General features: G+C 42.5%; 3 long non-coding RNA genes across 4 annotated transcripts in view; 2 read left to right on the forward strand and 1 right to left on the reverse strand.

The window, feature by feature from the left end:
* LOC126637928 (uncharacterized) lies at positions 1 to 8,525 on the forward strand. Its single transcript, XR_007628469.1, has 3 exons — positions 1 to 237; positions 4,836 to 4,895; positions 6,311 to 8,525. It is a non-coding gene; the product is annotated as an uncharacterized LOC126637928 (long non-coding RNA).
* Positions 5,882 to 17,649, reverse strand: LOC126637927 (uncharacterized). 2 transcript variants are annotated; one of them, XR_007628468.1, is made up of 5 exons: positions 17,472 to 17,649; positions 11,717 to 11,797; positions 10,953 to 11,191; positions 6,668 to 6,733; positions 5,882 to 6,363 (listed from the first exon to the last, which is right to left on the reverse strand). It is a non-coding gene; the product is annotated as an uncharacterized LOC126637927 (long non-coding RNA). The 2 variants fall into 2 exon arrangements; XR_007628467.1 differs by having other exon boundaries at positions 11,717 to 11,808.
* LOC126637924 (uncharacterized) overlaps positions 11,729 to 21,702 on the forward strand; it is a 25,285-nt gene continuing 15,311 nt past the window's right edge. Inside the window, exons 1-2 of the long non-coding RNA XR_007628465.1 lie at positions 11,729 to 12,365; positions 20,255 to 20,439. This is a non-coding gene — a long non-coding RNA (uncharacterized LOC126637924). The remainder of the gene's footprint in view (positions 12,366 to 20,254; positions 20,440 to 21,702) is intronic.

Consider the following 21,702-nt stretch of genomic DNA (forward strand, 5'->3'; position numbering starts at 1 on the left):
GAATTGCTGGGGCTGAATTTGGGCTGAATTTAATAGCGACTTACTAACCGGCAATTATTTGTCTGCCTTTAACAGGAACTCCATAATGAAAGAGGTTATCACCCAGGAGTTATACCCAGCTTGTTTTTCAACCCTGCAAAGGGAAGATACTGTGCTGTGAACAAAGCAGTGATGGCTCATGAGTCCTCCCTGGGCATGAGGAGAGCGGTGGAGCTGTTTTGGACGGCACATGCACAGGTACCCACTGGCCCATGGGACACATCCTCCTCCTGCTCCATCTCTTGGGGATGTTCAGTAAAGGCAAGCAGACAAGCTTCCATTTGCTGATCTGTTGTTTCTAAAGGCACTAAATTATTTTAAGAAGTCTTGAGATTCAGGTCTGAAGATATTTGTTTAATTCAAGGGTTTTTTTCCTTGTGAGGAGCTGCAGAGGGTAAAAGATTGTGTCTGTCTGAGTAGATGTTACACCTCTAATGCTGCCCGTTGTCTCCTATCTGTGTTGTGGCCAAAGTGGATGGGTGTCAGAGTTCAACATACCCATGCTGTTTAACCTGGTGTTATTATCACAGTGACCTTAACCAGCTAGGCAGTTCACAGAGCAGGCACTAAACAGAGCATGAGATGAATTTAATGGATTACTAGGGAGTATGTTATTGCAAGGAGAAGCACCTGTGGAGCAACATATTTACCTCAGTTCCACTGAATGAGCATGTTGAAAGTGAATTGGCACAGCCTTCTGCTTTATGAAAGGAAGTATTTTGTCATTCTTCATGCTTTCATTAAGAGGATTTAAGGCAGAGGATGCTGAAATGGTACTGTGTTGGCACCAAAAAAAAAAAAAAATCACAGATTAATAGTGAAACTTGAAAATAGTAAAGCATCTGATTTTTGCTTTTTCATCAACAAGCCTAATAAACCAGGATGAAACTATTAACATACAAATAGACAACATTCTGATTAAAACAGCAGCAGCCAGCCCAGCCTGAAAAAGACCTCTTCATGCAGAAAGCAATTATGATGGCAAGTGTTGTCCGATTCACTTCCCTCTGCAACAAACCTAGGAAATCAAAATCATAATTTTGCAGAAAACACCGGTGTTATTTAAAGACTAAGATGCCATTGATTTTTATGATCATGATTAGCATTTTAGAAGCCCCCAAATGTACTGCAAGGTTGTATTCCTTTGAATTTCTACTCCAGGCATATACTGTAAATAGGGAAAAGGAAGCCCTCAGGATCAAGTATTGTGGGAAACCTCTCCAGAGGAAGGGCAGATATTATCCTAGATTATACTTCTATAGTGTACTTACCTTCCTTTCCTGCATCTCCCCTAAGATGATCTGTGGAAAGAATATACTTCCTGACTAAACCATCATTTAACAATCTACCTCCTGATGATGGTAATCTAGTAAAAAGAAGCTTCCCGATGTTAAAGTCAAGCCATGACAACTGAGCTGCTTCATCTTAGAATCTTAGAAATTTTGTTTTGTCACGAAATGAATCACTGGCACAGGAGGGTTCTCCCTCATGACAAAGCAAACCTGGTTTCCTGTTTACACGGACTGAGCGTTCCACGCACAAACCATCGCGGGAAGCCCGTCCAGTTTTGTTTGCTCCTCTGAGCAGGGAGGCCTTTCAGTAACACTCTGCTGCCTAATTCCAGTTTATGCAGGTGGAGTATAAGTGGTACCAAGCCCTCCTTAATTTCCTCTTTCCCCCATTCAGAAAGGGTGTAAATATGTGCCCAAATCCCTCCTCATTCAGCAGAGTGCAGAAGCTCCTCTGTAATTTAAAGCATGTGCTTGAGATTGGTTGTTTACTGAGGTGAACACATGGGTTTGTTGAGATTTATTTTTTTTTCCATATCTTGAACCTCGATACACCCTGCTCATTTTGGAGAAAAGAGTCAAGATGCACTTTTCCAGGTGGAGGTAGGAGTGGCTATGGAATTATCTGAAGGAATCCACTTCATTTCACCTGAGAGACACAGTTCTCTGGGATGATTTAGAAAGAAGTCTTAACATGGTAACCCTGAAATGTTGATACTTTTTTGGTATCTATCCTAATTTTGATATTTAGGCAAATATGCATTAAATGTGCCAGTGAGCTCATCATCCAGTTCCTTTTTCCTTTCATTAGGTTTATTTTGAATATTCCTTTTTAGCAGGAAATAAAACTGGCAGCTTCTCACTTGTTTGGGTGGTCCAAAACCTGATCATTATGTATTAGCAAAGAATTCAGGGTTGGAGCATGGTGGAAGATGATTTCTGCGTCACACAGAGCTAAAAACCTAATTAGACAGCTAAAGTAGCCTCCAAATGTGCAGACGCTCTTTTACGCTCCAAAATAGTTGCATCAGCTATCAATCAAGTGGATAAATGATGCAGACAGGCAACTGAGGGTTTTCATTTGTGAGTAATATTAATTGTGGGTGTAAAATGAAAGATATAATAAGTGATGAAGGTACCACTCAGTACTTGGATGAAACATTTTCTTAAGTTAACTCTAAATGGGACAATTGTATCAGCAAATAAAATTTCAGCTCGGCAGTGACCATTGTATGTTCTTGAAAAACCATATGGAAGTGCCCATTGATTATTGTTCTCCTTGATTTTGGTTTTCAAGACCTGTATTCTGGCTTGCTGTTCGTTAGTCTGTTGTAATGGGGCTGGGAGAGCAGCATTCAGACCTCAGCTCAATATTCAAGGCAAAAATATTATGCAGTTATATGATACAGAGTCACAGAGTTGCATCAAATGGAAACAAATGGTGCCAAATCAAGACCACATGTTTTTAAAGAGGATTATGAATTTAAGAGATATGCAGCTAAATGTCATCTATTTGCAAATAATTGAGGAATTTGAAAAAAAAATCCTTTAGAAGATTTTAGTGAACATAGTAATTGTAAAAACACTTGCCAGGATTTTTCTGAGGTCAGTCTCCAGAAGTCTGAAATTCAGACAGAAATGACTATGTTTCTGGTAATCCTTTCTGAATGGGACTCCTGATTGCCCTTCACTGGGGTCTTATCGTTTCCCCACGGAAGACTGGACATCTGAAACAATGATTCCAAGCAGGGGTTTCAGATGTTTAAGGTGTTTATAAATCATATGAAAATGGATAATTCTTTATTTAAAATCTAAAAATCTCACAGTTTCTTTCTGCTTGCTTTTTAATTTTTTTTCTTTTTAATAGTGCATTTAGGCGACTTCCCACCCTATGTTTGCAGTGCCTTGACTAAAGATCTTTATATTTTCCCTATTTAGATACCAAACAGAGCTCTTCACCTCGTGTCTGTCACTGAGGTCTACATGTGGTTGCTAAGCCTCCACTATCACATGGAAGGGTGGAGACAGGGTAGCAGTTTTCTCTGGAAAAGAGACAGATGGTCATGCCAAGTCGCAGATAAATATTGGCAGTGGCGTTTCTTGGGGCGAGATTGAGACACTCTTTGGCAGGAGCCAACACCCATTCTGAGATGAAAAATGTTCATCCCACCATCTAGCTCTGCAATCCCTTCTCCAGCAGACACTTCTCTGGGAAAACACCCACTGCTGTGTCTGAGGCCAGTGGAGGTCCTGTGACTTGCTCTGCAGTTCCTCAGTTGGCAGTACCCACCCTGCCCGTGCTCATTCTCTCTTTTTATTGCCTTTTTGCCTGCATAAAATACTATGAACAGCCAACTGGCTCCATTTAAACATAAGAATACTAGTGAAACAGGTTTCCCCTGCTTGCTGTCTTGTTTCTAGAGACTTTGTGGTGGTATCTTGTCTCCTTTGTCTCAGAATCTGGTTGTCATTTTGTATAGTCTGGCAGTTTGGGGTTTAGAGGGTCCCATCTGCAGGCAGCAGGACTCTCTAACAGAGCTCATCTCAGATTTGTGTGGGAGGATTGACAGGGAGCCCACTGTCAGTACGTGCCCTGCTGGTTCAGGCAAAATGAACTCTGCTTACACAAACAATGTAATTTTGGCTGAATTCAGGCCCAAAGGAATCACTATCTAGTGTTTTTCTCTCATGTGTGTATTTTTAGACTATCTATAGTTTGGATACTGGCTTGCATAAGTCCTGTTCTCCAAATGGGTTGAGTTTTGGTGCTGGGAGAGGGTCACGTGAACCTTTTATTCAGTTAACTCTGAATCACATCTGAATTTACAGCATTTCAGAGAGTTCTGCTAGAGAGACATGAAGCATATAGCCAAGGTGAGGCAATTCCCAAATCATCGAAAATCTCACTGACAGATGCAACCAAATAAATAGCCTTTGTACAGAAGACACTAAAGATCTTTATGACTAAGTCATTAAAATACATTGTAAGAGTGCAAAAGGATGAGAAGGTACTTCAAAATAGATGTTACAGGATTGCCAACAATTTTTGGAAATTGAGGAGATAGCAGTATCTCTCATTTGAATAACCAAGCAGTAAACAAGTGCTGTGAGCTTTGGAAAGCCTGTGGAGCACAGGGATGGGATCAGAAGGCAGGGGTAAGGGAAGGACACTTTGTGGGCTTTATTGTGTCCATAAGACTCTGCATCCTATTTTCTACACTTAAGGAACACACCGTGTTGGTTTTCTGCAATAAGCAGGATATTGTTTAAGTCCTTTTCCAACAAAGTATTATCAAGGTTTTTGTTTTGTTTTGCTTTGCTTTTAATTGGAAGCAGCAGCAAAGTTCAGGGCACCATATGAGGATGTTACAGTGACACAAAAGTACAAGATAAGGTGCTTCCTACCACAGGAAGGCTATTTTAACAGTTGGGTTTTACGATATTTACGAAGGAAGGAAAGTCAAAGGCAACAATATTTAATGTCATCATTATTGTCCTGATTTTCAGAGAAACATAGAGGGATGAGGAGCTCAATCACTTCAGCTTTGCAGAAGACTTCAACACAAGGTCAGACAGTGTTTGAAAGACAATGAACCCCAAAATCCAGGGTTTTTTTCCCTAATTTTTACATAAGGAAAATATGTTTTGTTCAAATATATGGATTGAGGATGGAAAACAAAAAGGGAAGGTAAATTCACAGGCCTCACCAACTTCCCTCATTAATGGTTCTGAGCAGAACATGCTGAGCTTTGTGACTTTTTATTTATCATTAAAACACAATTTTTGTTATTTGCTGAATGGTTAAAATTTCTTTTCCTGATAATTTGGGGAGGTAGCTGTTTATCATATGGAATGATAAACAAAAGCAGTGAAAGTCTTTTCAAATGGGTTAGTTTGCAACCCTATAGAGCTGTGCTTCATGAGTTTATTTGCATCGTCAGGAGAATCTAAACTAATTTAATTCATGGTAGGGAGCACATGTTAATGACTTTGCTGGGTGGATAAAGGTACTGCACACCTCCCTTCTTACTCAGTGCTCCTGATCTACAAGCAGGCCAATAGATCAAAACCACATGCTATCTCATGGTAAGGACCCTCTAGAACTGAATTCACAATGGCCATGCTCTCCTTAGATATTTTTATACATCACAAAAACTAATAGTATGTTTGCTGCCCTGTCAAAGTGTCCAGAGATTGAATTAGGTGGAGGTTGGATGAATCCCTGAGCAGCCTGATCGAGTGTGTGGCATCCCTGCCCACGGAGGGGGTCTGGAATTAGATGATTTTTAAGGTCCCTTCCAATCCAAATCATCCTGTGATTCTGTGAGCTTGATTCTATGACAGCAGAACAAGGTGCTGCTGTCCAGTGGGTGAGGAAGGGAGGCAGCTCTGTTGTCAGCTGAACAGCATTTCTGCTTTCCCAGCTTCCTCCCTTGCAGGCTTGTTCTGATTTCAACTCTCTGGCCTTCACAGGCTCGAAAAACTGTATAAAGGAAGCAAAAGAAAAGGTATTTCAAGGAATGAAATTAAGAATTGTAAAGATCTTTGAATAACTAGTGTTTTCAAACTGGGTTAAAGCAGACTTAGAGTAATCTGACATGATGTAATCCCAGTGAAGTTGCAGGAAAGCAGAAATTAAGTATTTATTTGGGGTATTACAGTGTCTAGTATAAGATATTGTTAAGTACTGTCAGTAACTCATTATATATTTATTTAAAAAAATAAGAACTTAAAAGAAAAAAGAAATTTGAGATTAGAATGCGGTTGCTGTACATGCATTATACATGCTTCTCCTTCTGTTCCACTAATGGATCCTGACTGCCAGAACAGCGAAACGAACCATTGAAATTAGCGGAACTAAGACCCAGATCTATTAAAAATTTTCATTTGCCTCCAGTGTAGAATTTCAGACAGATCCCTGATTTCTGTGAAGCATTTCCAAAGTATCTCAGCTCCGCTGTAAAATGAGTTTTCTGTCAAAGGGAACGAGCGTGGTGGTAGAAGCCGTCGGATCTTCTGCTTCCTAATGGCCACGCTGCAGAGACACGAAAAACAAAGGATGAAGCATCTCTAGTGGCATATCATTAATGCTGGTGGCATATCATTAATGCTGGTGGCAAGCTGAGGAAAGAGACATCAACAGCAGAAGAGGCTGAGATGAATGAAGCAGGAGTCATCAGCATGGAAATGCCACCTTAATTATACTACGTTCTGAAAAGAACTAAATCAAGGTGAATACGAAACTGAAACTAAGAGGCACCAGCCACCCATTTAGGCTTCACTACCTCACCTCATCAGGGGTATATTACAAGTCCCTACTGGAAAATAGTGCCTCACACCTTTCAGTCCTTGGTGATCTTCTGCTGCAGGAAGAGTTGCTAATCCCAAGATTTTCACGTTCTGAGCTAAAATCAGAGATGGAATATTGTTGCAGTTGGAAACTTATTTATTTATGGGTCATCCAATAGACAAAAGATACAATGGACTACAGTAGATACCCTCTTAAGGAGAAAAATATTTGTGAAAATATCATTAAAATATACTGTGGATGTGTCAACAATTCGATCTTCAGTACAGAGCACTTATCAGGAAACCCTCTGGTATTAAGTTATGTTTCATTTCTAATGCTGCCCAAGCATGCTCTATTTTTTGCCAAAATAATGGAAGTCTGAGCCTTTGCTGGGAATTTCCATACTTATGTGGTTTTAAGTTATATCCTTCAATTTTTTTTTTTTTTTTTGTCTGTTTTGGTAATGGGAAGTTTTAGTGCCTGGAAAATCTGAGACGCTGAAAGAACCTAAAAAAATGTACATGCAGAAGAGGGTTTGGTTTTCTTCTGAATCCTGGTCAGACTCTGGAAAACAGAACCAAACCTCAGAACCAAAAATTCCTTCATGAGTTTTCAACATTTCTGCTAATGCCGAGTTCCAGGATCTGGTTTACATCGGGAAACCTTGACTCCTGGCTCCAAAGGGTTCAATTAGTCAAAATGGTTGGCAGATGGAAAAAAATCATTAAGTTCCATCCAGTGTTTTGAACAATAAAAATAGACTCAAGACACAATGGCCTTACCTTGAACTTTGCAGGCCAGTGTCACATTATGATAAAGAGGGAGTCAGCTTTTAGAAGCTGGATTATCTACCAGCACACGGACAGAGTGTGAAGCTGGGCTGCAAGGGGGACAGGCACCAGAACCTTGCAGGCTGAGCTCATGATTATTAGTTTAATGATTTTTAGCCCAGATCCAAGATGCAAATTCTGGCGATGAGAAATAACTCGACGTGGATATTATGAGATTACCAAAACCTCACGACAGTAGTAATAACAATAATCATCTGTGATTTGAAGAGACGCTGAAATTCATGGAAATTTTAAAATCTTATTCTTAGAAATCTTTCTCCTAAATGCTTTGTCTTTCCTGAAGATGACAGAAAAGCAGATAGATAACACTTTTATCAAACAGATTTTTCTTCATTTTATGCTTAAATATAGACTTAGATGCCCAACTTTAGGAACTTGAATTTGAAAATACAATTATGGACCAGAAACATAACCTGTTCCATAATTGGACATCAAAGCTATTTTTACTTCAACTATCCCATAAGATAGGTGGGAAAAGGAATTATACCTGACATTACATACCTGATCATTCTGAAAAAAATGAATATATTCACAAAAAAAAAGCAGCATCTAGGGTAAATTTTCAAATTGGAAACTAGGACTTACTACAACAAATGATTTATTACAAAATAAGCTCTAGTGAAAATTTTATGTCCAAAGCAATGTTTTGGATAATAAATTATATCTTACAGACAATAAAAAGTGGACAGATTCTCCACCACTGTCAATGACAGCACCTGGCAGTACAGGGCACACGGGCTTGGAGATTAATGTCTAAGTTTAGAATGAAATTCCCAGCTGGTGGGAATTACTAAGACACAACAGAGGTTCTAGATTGTAATATTAATAAATTTTCCCAGAAAGTGTGAGAGCTCCACATATCCACACTTGTACATACACTTTTACATCCGCTCTTGGCTGTCACTCGGTGCTGGATGCAACTGGGTACTTAACATCTAAAGAGATGGAGAAATAAATTGCACAGCTCTCCATGCAAGTCTGATCAAGCTCAGGAAGGTGAGGTAAGTCTGCTTCCTATTGCTCACGTCCTTCCTTCTGTTCCCTAAACCTCTACCAGGTACGATTGCCATCTCTTCCTCTCTCCCTTCTCTGAGGCTGCTCTGCCCCTCAGGGGCTGCTGCCCCCACTGCCACCCCACAGTTCTCGGTGGCAGCAGGGCTTTGCTACGTGTTTGAGTGGCACTGTGGATCCAGGATGAGGACAGGACTACGTGGGGTGGCTCCTGACACGGTATCACAGAGTGTTTTGGCAGGGCCGGTGTGGTTGGGCCATGTAACTGGTGTCACAAGGCCAGAATTTTAAAGAAGTGATGTTGACATGTTTGCCATTGCTCTGATGGTTTGGGCTCCTCTCAGTGTGCAGCAGATGGCCCCCACCTTTATCTTCCTGGAGTGTCCTGTGCTTATTTGTGGTGGTAGTCCAGAAAAACCACTGATTCTATCCCAAATCATGTGGTATTTAGAGGGATAAAGATGTTGAACTAAGCCTGGGAATCATTAGGTGGCTGCCTTGGAGCCAAACTGTTTGGACAGGGCTCAGTTTCACAGCTGGCAGAAGGAGAATCTTCTTCTCCTTCAACTGCTGAGACTGTCAGCAGCAAACTTGCAGAATTACCTCCCAGCTCTTGGGGGTTCATGGGGTGGTGAAGTGGATGTCTTGTTTGGTGAACTCTAAAGATGCCTTGTTGGTTTGTGTGTGTTAGGGAGTGTCTTTAAATTTGGAGCCTGTTCTCTACTGTTTTATGGTTTAGGTCAGAGTATTGGATCAGGCTGACTGGTCTCTTTGGGATAACAGTGGTGGATCTTGCTATTTAAGTAGGATGTGGTAAGGGTGGAGGGTCTCAAGATGCAGAATTCTTCCTTTGAATCATAATGTAAGTTCATTCTATCTGAACCTCCAAGTGAACATTCAGAGCCCTGATTTCTCTAATCTCTCAAGGGCCAAGCTTCCTGGGTCCAGTCTGTCCCAAAGCACATGCTTCTGACTTTACACAGCTGTCCTAGAGGACAGGAAAAATCAATGTATACTGTTGTATTAAACACAGGGAGGATTAGCAGAAGGGACGTGCTAACGAATTCCATGTGAATACGCTGCAGCAGACCAGTGTTGCAAAGCACAGAAATAATTTGGTAGAAAACCTGCCTGGTTTGCTTTCCAGCTCAGGCTGATGGCCGAGCCTTCTGTTACTCAGAGCCAGGGCTATTTCCTGCGGTGCCGGTGGCATCACCAGGGTGGTGTGAGGTGTGGTACCCAGCCCAGCATGGGCAGAGCTGGTGCTGCACAGATCAGAGCAGGCAGCACATCTTGATGTCTGCTGAGACTCATGAGGTGAAGGCTTTGATGTAGGTCCAGGGCCTGGCCCTGTGATGCAAGTTGCACTGTGAAACCTGCTTTTCAGGGAGCACATCCGTAGCCATGGGATCTTTAGAAACAGAATCTTGTCCATCAGGAAGCCTGTAACAGTGATCAATCCTCAGGACTTCCTGAAGAGGAGTTCCTTGTCCTAGATTTGACACTTGTATCCTCCACCTCCTGGGAGGCCCAGGCCTGTCTCATGCTCTTACATGAGCAACCCAAGCAAAGGCTTTGGGTTTTGCTTCCAGCTCGAATGTGCTTTGGTTCTAGCATCAATCATTGCTCCCATAGAAAATGCTAAACACCTTTCTGTGTGATGTTCTATAATTCAGTTTAGTTGTAATACCTCATGAAATACACTGCACTGAAAGCCTCTCTGTTTTCACAAGCAGAGCAACTATGCCAGCTGGTTAAGAGCAACTGGTGTAATAATTTTTCTACTTTTTCACCCACTTTCCCTATACCTCACTATCCTCACATTTACTTCTTTTCACCATCCTGGTTCTAGCTCTTCTCTTTGGCAGCACTGCCAGTTTCTCTCCTGTGGCCATGTGCCTGTGCACACACACAGGCTCAGGCAGATGCTCGTAACCTGACGTCACAATTCACCCCTCCCTTGTTAATTGTAAGAAAAAGAGGGAAGGAAGAATGAAAAAAAAAGAAAAAAGTTTACACGGGGGAGTGAGGCAAAAATAGAAATCCAAGGATATGGTGGTTGCAAGGAATGCCCAGAAATTTCCTTCTGGAGTCTCTTTTAATCATCTCTCATACTTTGCTTCAGTGCTCTTCTTTCAGCTGCTCAGGCCAGGTTGCTTGGTAGACTTTTGCTGCCAAATGCTATTATAACCAAACTTCTCTGATCTTTAGCCAAATCTTAGGAAAGAAGTGGGTGTGCTGAAGCTTTGGTGAGGGAACTCTTTACCATTGCTGGAATGGCAAACACGACTGCACAGATGAGAGCTGCTGGAGCAGGGCTGCAATGCTACCACGGGGTCTGGTTTCAGCTGCTGCCATGCAGGAAAGAGCAGCTCTGAATGTCTAGAATATACAACTGTTTCAGCTGCAACCACCCAGATATTAGCACAAAACACAGATAACATCAACAACATCCTCTAAGGTACTAGGTACCTGAGACAGCCATCTGGGTTTTGCTGACATGTCCCCGGGCTGTGCTGACTCAGGGCAGATCCCCAGCAGGAATAACTGAGGCTGCACTGAAACTCGTGCCCACGCCGTCCTGGAGAGGAATCATCAAGCAGGCAGAAAGGGCTTTTCTTGGACTCTCAAGGCTGCATCTCCCCTCTTCAGGGCTCAGGGTGGGCTTCACAGCTGTGCCTGGCCAGCTCTGGGGAAGGGCAAATGTGTGGCTGGAGCATGAGGAGAGACAGAGCTGGAAACACAGAGCCTTTACAAATTCATCCTCTATGGCATGTTAAAGAAGGGCTGAAACACCATACACCACTTAAATATCCTAATTTCTGCAAGACCTTGCTCTATACTAATTATCAAAAGGAATGTCTGAGCAAAAGAACAAAAAATCCTCTAACATGCTATTCACAAATGCAATGAGCTTGTTGGTTGCCAGAGCTTGCACCGACTCCGTGCCGTACATCTGTAATAAAAGTGTCTCTATTTGCTTAGCAGATGCACTGGAGTCATGCAGAGTTCAAATTTACCATACCCATCAAGATGCAAATCCCAAATTTCGTTTAGCATTGTCCCGTTGGTAAGGATGTTACACGCAGGTCAGGATTCTATCTCCCCCCCCCAAGCCCTTTAAATGTGTTTATTCATTTTGTTTATTTTCATTTCCCAGTTTCCACATGTCGCTCAGTCAGATTTTCTGTTAGCAAGACTGAGAGACGAATAACATATGTTACCCCACAACTGACCTTGAAGGGGAACTGAAGAAACCATCTTCCCTAGGGCTGAGATTCAGTTCAGACACGAGCTTGCTCCGTAGAGGTCTTTTCCTGAAAAGACACTGCCAACTGAGTCGTAAGCCCTGGAAACATTTCTGCCTGCATCGATAGCAAAGCGTGAAGTATGTACCAGGGGGATGTTGAGGATTTAGCCTTCTGTGCCATTCCTCCCTCGGCTCTCATAAGCAAAGCAAACAAATTCTTTGTGTCTTAGAAGACTCGGGTAATTCAGCCAACTTGAGTCGTTTCCTCGCAGGCCTGGCTTTTCACCTGGGGGACGAGGTTTGCTGATCCTACCCAGGTTAAAATGACTGAAAATCAATGTGGTTTGACAGCTGTGGGAAAAAAATAAATAAATGGATGTACAAACTGTTGAGCAACAAAGGCTCTTCAAGTGGATACAAAGTGAGGCACAAAAGGAAACTGTTGTCTGTGATCTTCCTTACAGGCTCTTCGTTCATGGCGGTCTGGCCAGTCCCAGCCCCGTCTGATGGGGTTGGTCTGACACTTCCATAGTGCTTTCCACTTCCTCACATGCTCTGCTCAGGAAGAAGACACAGGCAGTGCCTTCACCTCTCCCCTGTCCTTGGGTGGCTGAGCCGGGAACGCCAAACAGAAGGTGGGTATGCCTGATGTTGCAGTCGGGTTTGGTGACACCCAGTGCCCCACTGCTGAGCCTCCTTGGCCTTTGAAACAGCAAAATAGGGGAGTCCTCATCCGTGGAGTCACCTCTTGAGGACATCCTGTGAGGGGGGTCTTGATGGCACTGTGAAATGGAGGTGGTGTGAGAGAGCCTGTGCAGAACTGGCAGTAATGCCAAGGCTGCTGGTTAGACCCACTCGCATTTCTCTCTTGGACAAGTGGTGCAAGGTATGGAAAAGGAAATCTAGGTTTAACTGGGAGTCAGTTAGCTTGTCATGTGGCTCCCACAGGCCAGCTGGCTGCTCAGAAGTTGCTGAATTTGGAGCCCTCCATGCTGGAGGCTCTACCTGTCACCCCCCATAGACATCAGCTTTCCTGGTTCTGCCACCTGGCATCAACCTCAGGAGCTCAGATAATTCCCCCTCTTTTTTTCCAGTATCACTTCTTTCCTTGGGGAACGTGATCACTCTGTTTGCTACAGCAATTTGGAATTGAATTACATCTTTGAAATGTTTGGACAATGTTCTCAGGCATATGGTGTGATTTTTGGGGCTGTCCTGTGCAGGGCCAGGAGCTGGACTTGATGATCCTTGTGGGTCTGTTCCAACTCAGGATATTCTGAGATTCTGTGATTTGCCCTGAGGGCTCAGGCAGTTTGGGAAGTGGCAGTGTGTGTGAGCAGGGATCAGAGCCTTCCTTGTTAGCTTGTTGTCACCCTCCAATGAAATCCCAGATCAATGCTGAATTACAGCACAGAGGGGAGATAAATGTTACATTCAGCATGACTTGCCAGTTCTGACACACAGGAACACTAAACATGTACCTAGACAAAATCTTAAACTCATGCCAATTTCAATCCCAAAACCTGCCACGCCAGTTATCGCTTAGTAACAACTTCATATAATTTTCCCCAAGTAATTAAAATGTCTTTCCTGAGCCAAAAAATGAAATTTTCTTTACAACAGGCAAGTCTTATGTAAAAACCACTTTTCTCTTTAGTTTCTGTCAGTTTAATGTAAATTTTTAGCTGTATTTGGAGAAATTCATTTTGGGAGTTATGACAATTCTTAGTACTGTGGTTGAAGGGAAGGAGGGAAGTTAACTGTGCACTTAGATTTCAGTGGTATCACCTGAAGTGCTAGATTCAGGAAATTTTTCCACAGGTTTATGGATGCTACCTATGGCTGACATGGGATACAGGCAAAGTGTCACTAGTGAAGTTTTCAGAAAATGTTTGTTAATGCCCATGGCAGCCCAGTAATACCTCCTGTTCTGTTTTAAGGAGAGGTGAACAGGGTCATGTGCACATTTTCTTCATATTTTCATTCTGTGGTTGCTGATTTTGACTGCTTTCACTCTTTTCAGCTCACCCAGCAGTGCTCATCAGCTCTTGGGAGACCTGGAGCTTTTGATGGCCATCGCCTGCCAGTTTGGTGATGAGATACCCTCCCCTTGTTCCTTCTCCCCTTCACCTCCTCCCCAAATAGCTGCATTTCAGTTCAGGAGCCACTTTGGGAAATGTGGGTTCCTGTGATCTCTCAGATGTGCCAATGGGCTCACTGGCATTACAGGTCAGGATTTCTGTCACCACCCTAAAAATGGCCTTACTGGCAAAGGAACAAAGCTCAGAAAATAACATTTTAAACCTGTCAAGTCTGATTTACAGAAAGCTTCCATGATCTAGAAAAGCAACAAGCAATGATTACGTTCTGCTCCACCCTAATTTTAATTATAAAAAATGCTAGTATAGTTTTCCAGTTGCCATCCCTGTAAAGGAAATAAGTAGAGTTGGAGTAAATCTTCCAAATAAACATCTTTCTCAGACATAAACATGATAAATCTTTTCTTTTGAGAAAGATATAAAGAATGGTTAACTTAAAATATGCATATAATAACATATTACCCACGGCTTCTCATGTTTAAAAAGATTCCATATGCTGGGAAAACCCATAAAATAAAACCCAAGAAATGCTGCATCCTCTTTCTATTAATTTGAAACAGTCACTTAATGGGAAAAAGGAAAAGAAAGAAAAAATAAAGAAAACTGGTGGAACAGAATTATTTTATTTTTTCTTAGAAAATCCCAAACAAATCAGTAACTCCAGCATTCCAATCTCTTCATCCTGTTTTTAGTGGTGTATTAATATGTAAACTCAATACTTCTGTTGAAAAATAGCTTTGGGTAAGGAAAAATGGTAGCAAATTCCAGGGTGGCCTTACTAGCATTTTTGATTGAAAAAACTTGGAAAAATGTTGTTGTTTTAGGATGATGAGAAGTGCTGCCATCTCTTGTGGTTTACCCAGGATTGTCCCAAGTTTGACTGTTGTCTCTGGTTTGGTTTAAAACCTAAAAAGGGGCCAGTAACCGTAGCTCCCTCTCTCCCACTAAATTCCCTATTCTTGCCCCATATTTAATGAGTAATTGATTTTAAAATAGTCTCACTGAAGAAGCTTTCTGTTAAAGTAGCATGGATAAAACAGTCTGCTTTTCTTAATTAATTTTTTTTTTAAGAGGCATTTATCTCTCTAGAAAGGTTTGTTCCATATGACTCTGGGCTGCAGAACTGGGGTGGTGGGAGATGGTGAATAGACTGGGAATCAGAGGACTTGGACTCTGGGCTGATTTAGCCCTTAACTTCATTTATGACTTGGAGAAAATCATTTGTGTTTCCATTGATTTTATCTGTGACTCCCCTTATTTCGTCAGATATTTTCACATGGAGAACACTTGGTATACAGATGCTGGTTGCTCCCTGGCAGGAGCTTCCAAAACTGTTCCTCCAAGGAACAGAGCGGAGTCCAAGACTTTCAAGACCTTTCCAGAGGTTGACATGGAGATGATGACTGTCCTGTTTCATATCACAGCCCAATGGTCAGGGCCCTTCCTCGCAGACCTCACAGACCAGCTTTTCAACTGTCCTCCTTCAGTTTGGGCTTGTTTCCAGATCTCACACATCACTGTCCTGTGAACCTCTTGATCATGATCAACTGGGGATTCCCCACTCCTGGAAGTGTTTCAAGGCCAGACTGGATGGGGCTCTGAGCGTGCTGGTCCAGTGGAAGGTGTCCCTGCCCATGGCGGGGAGGTCAGAACTAGATAATCTTCAAGGTTCCTTCCAACCCAAACAATTCTACAATTCTGTGCTATTTGAGCTTTTGGCTTTGCAAGGGCTTGAGGCTCCCACCCAGCTGCGAATTCAGAACTCCTCATGCCCCAGAGAGGCCACGAGCATGAGCAAAGCTGGGGACACGCCAGGCAGGGAAGCTGGAGCTCTGCCCTAGGAGGAGAAGCAGCAGCACGCACACCCTGAGCTCAGCACCTGCAATTAAATGATGGGGGGTGTTTAACCAGTCCCATGACAGCCTGACAGGTGCTTTCCCAACCTGGGCACCCCAACACTCTCTCTGTGGCCCCTGATGGGGATCACCTCTGGCCACGGTGTAGGGGGTTAAAGAGGGCTGAGCCAGGGCTCCAGCTGCGTGCACCGGCTGTGTGGGGAGCTGGGCTGGGCCAGCTGTGAGTTCAGCTCTTCCCCCCCCCCAAGTCAGCTAGAAAAGGGCTGTGTCTCCTGCACTGGGATTAGTGCTTGGGGGGAGGTAGGTTTTTATGGTAGGAAAGGAGGTGGAAAAAAATTGCGTTTGACTGATTCCTCACTTGTGCAGTGTCTGGGGAGGGTCTGGGCTGTGCAAAAGCTGTCCTGAGAGGGGCTCTCTTGGCAGCAGGGTTAAGAGAAGCCTGACCCACTGCCTTCTTTACTTAGCATCTAGGCTGGGGAGATGCTTGCTTAGCCCAAAAGCTTGGGTGAGGCAGTCAGCTGGAGTTCAAGATCCAGGGACTTAATGTCCCATGACTGAATGTAGCTTGTTTGACCTGTAGTGCAGATCTTGAGAGTGGGGAGCAGAAGTATTTTTATGGTATGTGCTGAGCCTGCTCTCCCTGACTCAAACACCTCCTGGAAAATGAATAATTGAACATACATGTGACTATGTATAGCCCCTTCTTCAAACAGAACCTGAAAAGGGGAAAGAATATCTTCCAGCTTCATAGACTTTTCCTCCTGCTAACTGCACAGGACTGACCATAAAATCTATAGGGACACAGCTCTATAGCAGGGAGCAGGCTTTTCAGCCCACGCATCTGAGCAGTAGCCTTCTACTCTGAATTCTTTAAGCTAAGCAGGGTAGTGGATTTCTGCCTCCAAACTGAGCTGGAGTAGAAGGAAAAAACAAATTAATTCTGATTTTATTTTTTTTTTTAAATTTTATTTGCCAAGCCACACTGCTCCCTGCTAAAATCAAGAGATGTTACTGTTGGCACAGCGGGTTTAAACTCACTACTGGGTTTTACATGTTTTAATAAAGGAAGAAACTGATTGAATGAGATTGTCTATTAGTTGCATTAGATCAGCAGTTTCTCCTTTGTAGTGATGCAACAGATTGTTTGCTGAATAATACAGTAAGAATAGACTCAGCATGCGAACCCTGTAAACTGTCTGAAGAAAAAGCTGTCCTTTTTTTCCCCAACTGTTTCCAAGCCAGTAGCTGCTTCTAATATTCCTGTATCCAGTGCAAGCCTGGTGCTGTCTATAACACACATCTACTATCTTTCAAGAGCTGTAATAGTTGGTTAGGAGAGAGGGATGTTGAGGAAAGCAGAGTGGGCACAATATAGGAGGGCTGGTCGTGTGAGGAACTCCCTGGACTGCATTTTGGGGCAACTCGTTTCAGTTCCTGGCTCTACTGCATCCTCCTCCTGTGACCTTGGGAAAGTTTCTTTCTAATCTGCTGTTGTAATAAGAGGCACCATTTTGTCTCATGTAGTTGGTACTAAGGTGGTAAAGCAAGAAGCAATTCTATAAAGACTTGTGTGATGCCCAGAACACTGGCAAAGCAAAACCCAGATGAATTCTGCCCTTCTAGTTCTTGACAATTTTTGTTGAGTGCTGAATTTAAGTAGATGCTTATTTTTAGCCTGCACATTAGTGGGCAAGGGAATGAAAGGGGAGGATCTCCCAGACCAAGCATTTTGTTTTCAATATAAATACATGTCGCATAATATTATGGACAAATAAAGGGTTCTTACCACTCATAAGGTGTTATGGTAATCCTTCATGGAGTCCTTTTAATGAATAAACCAGGGATGCTTCATAAGTCGTTTATTAAGGGTTAATGATGTATCTTCTCTCTTTGGCATCATTCCCAGCCTAAATCAAGCCTGCTTCATCTCATATGGATATGAAAGACAAACTGTACAGATTGAAAACATCTGTATACTGAGTGAATGAACCACATGGCAGCAGTGTCATGCAGAGATTTACTTAAAACTGTCCCCTTTTGTTTGACTTTAGAGGAACAGCACAAATAAATACAGTAGGTTCTGTTTAAACAAAGAGGACTCTGATCAATAGAGGTTTGTATAGCTTACGACCTTCAACTATAAACAAAAAATTGGGGTAAACCCCACATGTCTCAGGTCAATTGCCATCTTATTTACTTTATTACGCCACTAATGTTCTAATCTGTCTTGCATATAAAATGCTTTTTGCAAGCCATCTTGCTCTGCTTCTCCATTTTCACCAGAGATAAAAAGGAAGGTTGTGTTTGATTCAGAGCAACCTGTGAGTGTGGGTATGAGTGTGCTGTGAATTCAGAGTATCGGTGTAAGCACAGAACCCAGACAAACCAGTTCAGGCAAATCTCAAATTATGGCAAATTTTGGCTGAGGTTTCTGATAGCTTTTGGTGCTTTTTTGAGGGGGTTCAGGCATCCACAAAAGAAAGGAGAATGGTTTGTGGCTCACCATAGCCAGACCTGGGCACAAGAAACAGGACAGAGAATGTGCTCTATAGAAAGTGTTTGCTCTGTTCTGGCTGTGAGCAGAGGTTATCCCTTGAAAACACTTGTGAGTATCTGCTTGGGACCCTAGCTGTGAGTCTTTATTATTATTATTTTTGTTACTGTCTCCCAGCAAGATTAAGTAATTCCAAATACTGAGGGGATGACACTCCTGCATGTGTTCTGCCCTTGTATCTCCAAATAGCTAACTTGAATTGTAATTACTTCTTTTTTTCTGGCACATTTTCTCATTTTCTAGAGGGGAGAGACTGTTATCTTAATCTTTTTCTGTCCATTTTTTATCTTCCCTGGCTAACTTTTAATCCTTTTGGTCAATTTTAACAGAAGACAAAAAAAAGAGGAAAATGTGCCTATACTGGTTTATGAAAATAAGACAAGAGAGGTAGAAGGGAAATACCCCATGCACAGCTTCCCAGATGGATGAATCTACAGCAGAAGCCTTCATGAGACAGCAGAGGAGCCAGTGAAGACACAAAAAGCCAGGAGAACCCAGATTTATTAGCCTTGCTGCTCAGTTATTCAGATGTTTTTCTTTGCTGAGAACATTCCTGTTCCCATTGACTCCAACATTTTCAACTTCAGTGTTATCTGCACTAATCTAGGAAATACTTCACTGCTGCTTCAACTGCTTTTTCTTGTGGAATTCGAATACTTTGGGGGGCAATGAAGGGGTAAATCCCACTGGGCATGTGCCTTTCCTCAGAGCTTCAGTAGATCTGGAGAGATATTTCTGGTTGTTGTTTGGTTTTGAATATATGTAATTTTTTTTTTTTTTTTTTTTTTTTGGTTAAAATGAAAAGAGCAACCAAACTGCTTGCCTATCTACATTCTCATTCCACTAGCCCGGTGACTTCTGATCCACGAAGCAGCGTCTCAGCCGCCTACCTCACTGGAGGAAAATCTTACAGGCCTTTAGGTTTTGCAACCGAACAGTTGTGTGTGCTTGTCTTGCTTCCAGCATTTCCTCACAGTCCCCACTTAGGCCCAGAAACTAGAGCTGCAAGTTCTAGTCTCAGCAGTAACGTCTCCCCCATCATTAAATAATTGAGTTAGTCCTGCAATCTCGAGCCCAGCAGTCTGTGAGACACTACCTCATAGCTGGTGGGTCGCTGGCAGCAGGTTTGACAAAACCCTTCGGGGATGGCTAGTGGAGGCTCTTTCCTGGCAGGTCCCAGCTTGGTTTGTTAGGTCAGTGGGGAGACAGACGGGGCTCACCACGCCACGCCCGTGCCAAGCCACACTGGCCAAGATTGGTTATGTTTTGGCTGTACCTTCCAGCACAGGGTTAGAAATACTGAAGGAGAGGCTGTGGTCCTTCCTTGAATAAGGGAAGGAAATTTAGGTATTGGAGTCCTCGGGAGATGCTGTTTTGCTGCCCTCTAGGCAAAGATTAAAGCTTAAAATGTGGAAACTACAGAAAATGCTGTCCTGAGCACGCTGAAACAAAGTAAAGGGTTGGGAAGGTTGAAAGGCTTTTCATGGGACTTCATTAAGGTGTGAGTATAAAATCTGTAAAAAGATCTCTGGGCTCGGATAAGGAAGATCCAGTGGTGTACAACAAAGAATAATCAGTAAAGGCATCATAATTACAAAGTTCTTTTATATTAAAATGATGTCATGTAATAGGTTGAAGAGCAAGAAGTAAATAAGCTGTGCAGATCTCCTTTATCTAAATAATTGTTTTCTTATGCGTTAGGCTGAAAACTTCTCATATAATTTCTGTCCTTTAATGGTAAAAATGCATTCAATAAGGACTATGAAACTATTTTAACATTTCAGTAGTAGCTTCATCAGGAGGATCCCAGAGTGCATCACTGAAATGCAAATTTGAGGGAACCATGGAAAAAGAGACCAAGACACAGAACGAGGGCTTAATGGGGAGTGTGTCACCACAGGGCTCTATGGTGAATATATAACCTCATTTTTGTAAGAACTATTGTATGGAGATTCCGATTTTTTAAACTAAGATATATAATTGTATGACTTCAAGTGTTGAGTATTCTCTTACAGAACTGTTCCTTGAGGATAAATCTTCATTTCTCTCATGTGAAGAACTATGCCGAGATCTGCCCGTGGAAAATTACATTCTAGAAGCAAGAATCACAAAGGACCTTTGCTTTCAGACTTTTCTTCAAGAGGTCCACAGCATAATGAGCAGAATGGAATGAAGTGTATTAACCTTTGAAAGATGAAAGGTAATCAGGACTGAACCAGTGCTCCCCGTGGTTAGACCACAAGCTCTTATGAAAGCTTTATGATCAGTCTGCGTGTGTATCTCAACAGTTCCTAGGGAGACATTTCCATAGGTCATATGCTACTGGATAGAAAAAAAAAAAAAAGTTGATCCTGAAGTGTTAAAGTCTCATCTGCTAAACCAAAACAGTGACCTTAGGAACAATTGGCTCTTGACTGCTACCCACACAATGCAGAAAATGTTAAGGAGGTGGAAAATGAGCTCAAGTTTCTAGTTTCCATTATTTGTGAATCAACACATTATTGTATTGTGAATGTTTGCTTCTCTTCTGTCTTTGTAAGCGAAAGATCAAATTATTTTCTCAGTTTATCAGGATAGAAGGAATGTTTTGGAGGTAATTTGGAGATTACCACTGGGAAACAGTCTTTTCAACAGGGCTTCAGTGGTTTCTGTGCCAGTCTAGGGCACCGAGGCAGCTTTCCTGAGAGCTGCAGGAGAGCTGTGAGCTGTGTGACCTTCCTCTGTTTGCTCGGGGGGCACATCTCCATGCTGCTGTTGGATCTTTTTATCTGCTTATGCCACTGGTGACCATGACCCCCTTCTTTCTCATCTGGGCTTGAGACTGATCTGCTTGAACTGCTGAGCTGCATTAGGTCTCGTTTGACTCACTGTATTTCCTTGGCTGCCAGGACTGGGAATCCCCCTCGTTCAGCAGTGCTTACCTTGGGCGACAGCCGGTGAGCAGCTGTCCTTTCTCTCCTGGTGTTATCTCCACAAGAGCCATCTACGTCATTTTTAGTTGTTTGTGAGCTTTTCAGAGCTTTCAGTTTGTGCACAGTCTTGGAATGTGCTTCTCATTCCCTGCATTTTTCTGAAAACAGGACGTTAAAATACGCTCTTTGTAGCTGGATTCATGCATACTTATATTTAATTTGTCCTGTGGCTCAGGCACTTTGTTTCAGGGGGCAGTATGGATGTATGACTGTGGTCTGGTGAACCAGAAGTGCACTTCAAGAGCAGGAACAGGTTAGGAATTATGGCTGTTCTTCACTGAAGAGAAGATGGATGTTTAATGAATGCACAGTTGTAAAAAGATTTGTATGGCAAGAATGACATTAAACCACACTTTTGGAGTGTGTGGGAGGATGAAGGTGGCTCCTGGGGAGAGGATACATGATACACCTCTGAGATGCTGGAATGTAATAATGTTTCTCCAGAGGTTCCTCTCAGCATAAATTTTCCTAAGAACTGGGGTTTGAAATTA

Source organism: Myiozetetes cayanensis, unplaced genomic scaffold (assembly GCF_022539395.1).
Source record: "Myiozetetes cayanensis isolate MyiCay16 unplaced genomic scaffold, myiCay2020 scf16, whole genome shotgun sequence".
NCBI classification, from domain to species: domain Eukaryota; kingdom Metazoa; phylum Chordata; class Aves; order Passeriformes; family Tyrannidae; genus Myiozetetes; species Myiozetetes cayanensis.